This window comes from Pelophylax lessonae (assembly GCF_965119305.1).
Source record: "Pelophylax lessonae genome assembly, chromosome: 3".
Taxonomy (NCBI): Eukaryota; Metazoa; Chordata; class Amphibia; order Anura; family Ranidae; genus Pelophylax; species Pelophylax lessonae.
Window position 1 is genome coordinate 417,304,362 of NC_138770.1, and position 9,609 is coordinate 417,313,970.

The following is a 9,609-nucleotide window of genomic DNA, read 5'->3' on the forward strand; positions in this document are numbered from 1 at the left end:
TACAAGATGTGTAAACATTAAAAAAAGGTATTTTATCCACGTAAAGTATTTACCTGGGAAACCAACCAAAGGTTAAAAGACAATAAGAACATACGTCTATACAAACATTTGTTCATAGTTGCTCATGGCACAGTTGTCTAGATCTCTAAATATACCATGTCTTGCAAAAGTATTCTTGTTTTGTTGCCTCGCAACCTAGAATTAACATGGATTGTTTGAGAATTTTCATCATTCAATTTACAGAACATGCCCACAACTTTGAAGATGTTTTTTTTTTTTTTTTTTTTTTTGTGAAGCAAACAACAAATAGGACAAAATAACAGAAAAAGTCAATGTGCATAACTATTCACCCCTCTAAAGTCAATACTTTGTAGAGCCACCGTTTGCAGCAATCAGAGCTCCAAGTTGCTTTGGATAAGTCTTTATGAGCTTGCCACATCCTACCACTGGGATTTTTGCCCATTCCTCCTTGCAAAACTGATCCAGCTCCTTCAAGTTGGATGTTTTGCGCTTGTGAACAACAATCTTTAAGTCTGACCACATATTTTCTATTGGATTGAGGTCTGGGGTTTGACTAGGCCATTGCAACACATTTACATGTTTCCCTTAAACCACTCAAGTGTTGCTTTAGCAGTATGTTTGGGGTCATTGTCCTGCTGGAAGGTGAGCCTCAAATAGCCGTCCTAGCCTTAAATCAGGCACAGAGTGGTACAGGTTTTGCTCAAGAATATCTCTGTATTTAGCACCATCCATCTTTCCCTCGACTCTGGCTAGTTTCCCAGTCACAGCTGCTGAAAAACATCCCCACAGCATGATACTGCCACCACCATGTTTCACTGTGGGGATGGTGTTCTTTGGATGATGTGATGTGTTGGGTTTGCGCCAGACATAGCGTTTTCTTTGATGGCCAAAAAGTTAAATTTTTGTCTCATTAGACCAGAGCACCTTCCTCCATACATTTTGGAAGTCTCCCACATGCCTTTTCGCAAACTCAAAAAGTGCCATTTTGTTTTTTTGCTGAAAGCAATGGCTTATTTCTGGCCACTCTGCCATAAAGGCAAACTCTATGGAGCGTGCGGCTTATTGTCGTCCTATGTACAGATACTCCAGTCTCTGCTGTGGAACTCTGCAGCTCCTTCAGGGTTACCTTAGGCCTCTGTGCTGCCTCTCTTAATACCCTCCTTGCCCGGTCCATGAGTTTTGGTGGGTGGCCATCTCTTGGCAGGTTTGCTGTTGTGCCATGTTCTTTACATTTGGTTATGATAGATTTGATGGTGCTCCTGGGGATCACCAAAGATTTGGATATTTTTCTATAACCTAACCCTGACTTGTACTTCTCAACAACATTGTCCCTTACTTGTTTGGAGCGTTCCTTGGTCTTCATGGCAGTGTTTGGTTATTGGTGCCTCTTGCTTAGGTGTTGCAGCCTCTGGGGCCATTCAAAATAGGTGTTTATAGTTACTCACAGATCATGTGACACTTAGGTTGCACACAGGTGGACAACATTTCACTAATTATGTGACTTCTGAAGGTACTTGGTTGCACCAGAGCTTTTTATGGGCTTCATAACAAAGGGGGTGAATGCATACGCCAATGCCATTTTTCTGTTTTCTATTTCTAAAAAATTATTTTATGTATATATATTTTTCCCATTTCACTTCACCAACTTAGACTATTGCGTTCTGATCCATCATATCAAATTCAGATTAACAAAACATTGAACTTAAGGCTGTAATGCAACAAGATAGGTAAAAAGTCAAGGGGAGTGAATACTTTTGCAAGGCACTGTCATTTATTAAAATGTTTTTATACATTTCTAAAGCTTGGTGGCATTATCAAACCACCTACAAAAAAAGTAGCCAATAGCTAAATCTGGTGCACATAGAATCTGTTGCAGCATAGTAACCAACCAGCTTCAAAAGGTTCAGTTAGAAGCTGATTGGTTACTATACACAGCTGCACCAGATTCTTTGTGCACTCGTTTTAATAAACCTCCCCCAATGTGTCTATTCTTCATAATGTCACATCTTTCTTTGCTTGTGGATATGTCCAACTATGCCCACTTAGTTCCGCTTAGTTCTGCCACTTATAGAAGTCATACTACAGCTTCTATGACTTGAATAGGATCTATGAATGAAAGGGACAGATCTATCAACCATCTACCCATCCTCCATTCAATAATGTAATTTTCAATCATAAAAACTTCAGTACAGCCTCCATGAATGACAGAGGTGAGCAGAAAGGGCAGGCATAGTCAGGCACTTTTGATGAGACCCCATTAGTTCTATCAACTCCTGCCGTGCCAAAATATTGTGGTGGTAGGAGTTGGAGGGTGGAGTGTGAATGGAGGAAGATTTCATCCAATAGAAGAGGTATCAGCACAAGGAACACACATTCTACAGACTGCAAGTGTAAGCTATGTCCCTTGTGCTGATTTTTTGTATTTTTTATTTTGGCTGCAGACTTTAATGCTCTAGGAGATGAAAAACTAATGTAAGACAATCACCTTTTATAAACCTTCTTTGAATTAATTACTGAAGAAAAATCTATTAAATGCCTTTTAATTTGTACTTTCCTAGGATGACATAAATTCCATTATTTCCTTATCAGGTATTTTCCCAGTTACCTATGTTTAACAAAAATCCATGTCAGTTCCAATTTAGTACTTAATATTTAAGGGATGTACAATGGATATAATTTATCACAGTCAGCCATTTAAGTAAAAGTGATGTGTAAATATACACAGGGGATGAAGGAATTATGTTTATGATAAGGTTTGGGAACAATTAGACAAACAAAGACCAATTAATGTTTTTTCTATGTGTGCTACCCAAACAACTACATAAAATGGAATTGTCAGATCAGGTAATTACAATCCAGTCAGGAAGCAAAAATCTAACTGATGTTGGTAAACATTGATTTTTATTTCCTAAAGCGGAGTTCCACCCAAAAGTGGAACTTCCGCTTTAGGTAGTTCTAACCCCCTGACATGCCACATTTGGCATGTCATTTTTTTTGGGGGGGGGAGCGGGTACCTAGTTTTGACAGGTACCCGCTCCCACTTCCGCTCAGAGCGCAGCGGCGCCCTGGACGGAAGTTCTCCTCTCCCCCTCCCTTCCTGCAATCTTCTGGGACATGTCAGAGGTCCCAGAAGATTGCCGGCCAATCACGACACGTAGCGCAACTCGCGCATGCGCAGTGGGTACCCGGCTGTGAAGCGGCAAACTGTCACAGCCGGGTGCCCACACCAGTGATGCCGGCGCTGCAGAGCAGAGAGGGAGAAGAGCGAGGCTTTGGGCGGCCGCATCGCTGGACCGTTGGACAGGTGAGTGTGTGAGGCTGAAAACTCCGCTTAAGGACAGGGGGAGCATCAGGGTTTAGTGCATATACATTCAGGCTTGTCCAAAATAGTTATATATGTACAAAAAAGGAACTTACACAAGAAATAATTTTCAGTTTTCAGAATTTCTGAAAAATATCCCATGTATATAGCTAACTTTGAGCAATAAGAAGTCCTGTTGTCAGGCAATACCAGGCTACTAAAGTGCAATTCATATCAATATTTCTACAAAAAAAGTGTCTATTATACCAAATAATGTAAACACATGTTGGATACCTTTCTTTTTTTGGGGTTCCTTCTTTTCAGGCTTTTTTACTGCAGCTTCTGCAAGAAGGAACATAGTCTTAAAAGCATGAAACGGCCATCATTTCACACAGTCCTATACACAACACAACAGGAGAACAATGCTCATAAAAGCATACTTTAATTTTTTTATTATTATACCACCAAAATCAAATCCTCAAAATTTTGTGCAAACACTTGTCTAAAACTTTGCTGCAAAACTCCCACGTTTCAAAAATAATAGGACCTTTATTAAGCTGTACTCGAGCGTGAAAAAAAAAAAAAAAAAAAAAAGATAACATAAAATAAGTTAAGATAAGATAAAATGGATACATTTTGTATTAATTATGTTTGCACTCAGTTGGAGAAGGAGAACTATTTTTCCTGGTCTTCCTGGTACTTGCAAGTTTGGAATTAAACTTAAAGTTCAGCCACAACTTTTTTTTAACATTTAATGGGTAAGATTTAGGACCTTTGTGAGTTTTTACTGCTCTCTGTGGCAACTGGGAAATTTCCAGGAGGAACACAACCATCAATAAATATAATATTTTTTATATCTCGGTCACAATGTTGTCATCAGAACAGATTGTGATAGGAGATCTCCCTGATGAAACCTCAGAAAGTAATAAAAACTTTAATAAGGTATAAGGAGAATGAAGAGTGCCACACTCAATGCAGGATCATGGAGAACAAACTCTTGAATAGAGAGTGCACAGCTCTTACTTGTTATCTTTGGATGTCTATAAAACAAATGGATTTCTATACACTTGATGTAGAACTCTAATTCTTCTTACACCTTCAATTGTTCATCAGAGGTGTATTTAAGACCCCTCTGTGTTAGAGGGTGGCTTAGCCAGAGTCATTCTGCTCCACTAAACAAATTGGAGCATCTCACACCCACATCTCTGAAGCAAATAAAATCTGACACAGGTTCTAACGAACTCCCAATACATCTTGAGCTACTAAACATGTCTAACAATGTAATGATTTAAAAAAAAATATATTTAAAATGTTACTTTTATTGGACTCTATTTTTAATGGTGTTTCTTAAGTAAACATAAATGGTAATCATGTATTCATTTGATGTGATTACAAAGTAATGTTCATTAATGTTGAACAAATTACTTCACCCTTACAATAATCTACAGTGAGTAATAAATATGCTTTCATGTGTATAATACTTTCTAAACCACTACAATGATTAATCTACGTAGAAAACATAATTTATTTTGTGTCTTTTAAATATGAACAATGCTAAATGAGATCTTATTAAAATGCTGTCTCTAAAAAGGCTTATTTTCATTCTGAATTTATTGTTATAATGTTTTTGGTGTAAAAGGAAGTAAGAAAGCATGTAGGATCCTAGACTGGTAAAACATTTTTCTCTAACCTTTTTGTGAACATGGGTCATTGAAAATTACCTACCAAAATAATTTACATTATAATTATCTCCATTTATACATATAAGGCTTTTATTTGTTACACTGTTCTATAAAATGACCTGCTTAATATTTTATAAGCTGTTAAATGGACAAAAATGTTTAAAATTTTAACAAAAACTCCATAATACAGTATATGTGAAAGAGAATGAAGGATTAAACCTATTCATGTCCACCCATGATTGAACCATGATATTTTGGTGGACTGTTTAGGCTGCTTTACCTAAAACTATTTTTCCTCAGTTTTTCACTGAGTTAGAGAAATTAATAGTACATTCACATTTTCAGTATAGTGCCAGTTGATTTCCAACACATCTAATGCCCTTGCATCAAGAAGTCCCTAATGACTATGTCTGTTCACATTGACATGCCCTGACAAAACCTGTTCTGTACTGATGTAACAGAAATTAATCAACATTTATCTTGGTCTCCCTCTGAAGACACTTCAAATTCTTGGAAAAAGCCATAAAGAAGAAGGTGATGATTTACCATGTAGCAATGCATATGCATATTTTATTACAAATAAAACCAACTGACTATTAAATTGCAGAAGAAGGTTTTTGTATAGGGAAATGGTAATCTGTTAAGAAATAAGGGCAGTGGTTTAGAATCACAGCAAAGTCTATTTCTGTTTTGAAAATTGACTATTGATATAAGCTGCCAGTGAAGATTTTACCAGGCAATTATGATCAAACACATTTGCATTTTAATGTTCCTAAATCAAAATCAAGGCTTTTCTATCCAAGAATCTGAAAGTCAAAGTGTTATATGCTCTGACTGACACATTCATCTTATTGGTCAATATAAGAAGTAGAGCAAGAATAGTCTATATATTGGTATTGTTTGATTATGAGTATGTTGGGTGTATTTATTTTTATTTCAAAAGCCTGTATGTACTGTACTGTTATAATATGTGTCTGTCGTTTACATCCACTTTGTACATGCAGTGACTGTATTGTTATCATGATATAAAAGAATATGATTATCTTTCATTGTTTCTACAGTCTCTGGTTTGCGGCTCCGCAGTTCCATACGCAATAAACTGGGATGCACTGTGTGTTCCGACAATATTTTATTAGAACCAGCATTATCTTTTTCAGCAATTTGAGCCACAGTAGCACATCTATTGGACCTTGCTACAAGGACCAGACTTTGCTACATACATTCAACACTGAGCCTTGGCAATTTATGACCCTAATGCTTGTACACTGGTTTTCCTTTCTTGGACCTCTTTTGGTAAGTCCTGTCCACTGCAGACTAGGAACATCCCAAAAGAGCTACGGTTTTGGAGTTGCTCTGACTCAGTTATCTAAGCAATACAATTTGGTCCTTGTCAAAGTCACTCAAATCCTTACACTTGCTCATTTTTTCTGCTTTCGATACATCAACTTCAGGGAAAAAATTTCCACTTGCTGCCTATCATATCCAACCCACTTTTAGGTGTCATTGTAATGGGATAATCAATGGTATTTATTTTTCCAGTCAATGGTCATGATTAGTGTTGAGCGAACACGGACTGTATTATTCGTGTTCGTACCGAATAATTGGATTTTTTTTACCCGAACACGGACACGGACACTTTACTGTATGTTCGGGTAAAAATCCGTGTTCGGTCGTTTTATTTCCGGGTTTTGCATGCTTTGGCGCTCTTTTCATGGCGGGCTTTCAACAGCCAATCAACAATCGTTTAACTGGTGTGCCTTAAGCCATCCCAGCCATGCCTGCAAATGTCTTAGTAGCTGTGATTGGCCGTCTGAAGCATGTGACCAAGTCTTTATAAGTTCGAGGCAGCCGCCGCAGCAGCGTCATTCTGCTGCTTAGCTAAGGGACAGAGCACACATCAATGTGCTGGCTGCTGATTAGGGAAAGATAGGCAGGAAAAAACCATTTGTGTCCGGATAGAATTGAGGGACAGGTCGGAGTGTTTAGGCAGGGCGAGTTGTAGGCATTTTAGGGATAGAGTCTGCTGAATTATAGGGTCAGTGTCTTCTACAAACTACAATCGATATTGCTGTGTGGGGGGTGGGGTGAATCTGCACTCAATCCTGATCTACGATCTCTTCTCAATCCTGTTAGGGACAGAGTCTGCTGAATTTTAGGGAAACTGTGTTCTACAAACTACAATCGATATTGCTGTGTGGTGTGGGATTGGAGATAGGCAGGTGTCAGTGATCCACATCCATTTTTCTGTGTGTGAGCTGCAGTGAACACAATCTTTTTGGGCTGCAGTGAACACAATCTTTTTGGGCTGCAGTGAACACAATCTTTTTGGGCTGCAGTGAACACAATCTTTTTGGGGTGCAGTGAACAAAATCTTTTTGGGGTGCAGTGAACACAATCCTTTTTGGTGTGCAGTGAACACAATCTTTGTGGGGTGCAGTGAACAAAATCCTTTGTGGGGTGCAGTGAACACAATCTTTTTGGGGTGCAGTGAACAAAATCCTTTTTGGGGTGCAGTGAACAACATCCTTTTTGGGGTGCAGTGAACACAATCTTTTTGGGGTGCAGTGAACAAAATCCTTTGTGGGGTGCAGTGAACACAATCTTTTTGGGGTGCAGTGAACACAATCTTTTTGGGGTGCAGTGAACACAATCTTTGTGGGGTGCAGTGAACACAATCTTTTTGGGGTGGAGTGAACAACATCCTTTTTGGGGTGCAGTGAACAACATCCTTTTTGGGGTGCAGTGAACACAATCTTTTTGGGGTGCAGTGAACACAATCTTTGTGGGGTACAGTGAACACAATCTTTGTGGGGTGCAGTGAACACAATCTTTGGGGGGTACAGTGAACACAATCTTTTTGGGGTGCAGTGAACACAATCTTTGTGGGGTGCAGTGAACACAATCTTTTTGGGGTGGAGTGAACAAAATCATTTTTGGGGTGCAGTGAACAACATCCTTTTTGGGGTGCAGTGATCAAAATCCTTTTTGGGGTGCAGTGAACACAATCTTTTTGGGGTGCAGTGAACAAAATCCTTTGTGGGGTGCAGTGAACAGAATCTTTGTGGGGTGCAGTGAACACAATCTTTGGGGGGGTACAGTGAACACAATCTTTTTGGGGTGCAGTGAACACAATCTTTGTGGGGTACAGTGAACAGAATCTTTGTGGGGTGCAGTGAACACAATCTTTGGGGGGTACAGTGAACACAATCTTTTTGGGGTGCAGTGAACACAATCTTTGGGGGGTACAGTGAACACAATCTTTTTGGGGTGCAGTGAACACAATCTTTGTGGGGTGCAGTGAACACAATCTTTGGGGGGGTACAGTGAACACAATCTTTTTGGGGTGCAGTGAACAACATCCTTTTAGGGTGCAGTGAACACAATCTTTGTGGGGTGCAGTGAACAACATCCTTTTAGGGTGCAGTGAACACAATCTTTGTGGGGTACAGTGAACAGAATCTTTGTGGGGTGCAGTGAACACAATCTTTGGGGGGTACAGTGAACACAATCTTTGTGAGGTGCAGTGAACACAATCTTTGTGGGGTGCAGTGAACACAATCATTGTGGGGTGCAGTGAACTCAATCTTTGTGGGGTACAGTGAACACAATCTCATACTTCTGAAGATTTGAGGGTGCTGCCTGTTCCATACTCCCCCTACTCCTCATCTAGCCTTTTAGGGGTACAAACAATAGTAATTGGGGCCTAGTGTGGTTGTGTACGTGTGATATACATACACTTTTTTTGGATCATATTTTCTATTCCGCTATTTAATCAAAAACCTTTGGGGATCAGTTAAATTGGGGGATAGTCTGTGTTGGTACGTGTGAGAGAGATCCACCTTTCCAAGTTGTTGGGGTTCATCTCATACTTCTGAAGGTTTGAGGGTGCTGCCTGTTCCATACTCCCCCTACTCCTAGCCTTTTAGGGGTACAAACAATAGTAATTGGGGCCTAGTGTGGTTGTGTACGTGTGATATACATACACTTTTTTTGGATCATATTTTCTATTCCGCTATTTAATCAAAAACCTTTGGGGATCAGTTAAATTGGGGGATAGTCTGTGTTGGTACGTGTGAGAGAGATCCACCTTTCCAAGTTGTTGGGGTTCATCTCATACTTCTGAAGGTCTGAGGGTGCTGCCTGTTCCATACTCCCCCTACTCCTAGCCTTTTAGGGGTACAAACAATAGTAATTGGGGCCTAGTGTGGTTGTGTACGTGTGATATACATACACTTTTTTTGGATCATATTTTCTATTCCGCTATTTAATCAAAAACCTTTGGGGATCAGTTAAATTGGGGGATAGTCTGTGTTGGTACGTGTGAGAGAGATCCACCTTTCCAAGTTGTTGGGGTTCATCTCATACTTCTGAAGGTCTGAGGGTGCTGCCTGTTCCATACTCCCCCTACTCCTAGCCTTTTAGGGGTACAAACAATAGTAATTGGGGCCTAGTGTGGTTGTGTACGTGTGATATACATACACTTTTTTTGGATCATATTTTCTATTCCGCTATTTAATCAAAAACCTTTGGGGATCAGTTAAATTGGGGGATAGTCTGTGTTGGTACGTGTGAGAGAGATCCACCTTTCCAAGTTGTTGGGGTTCA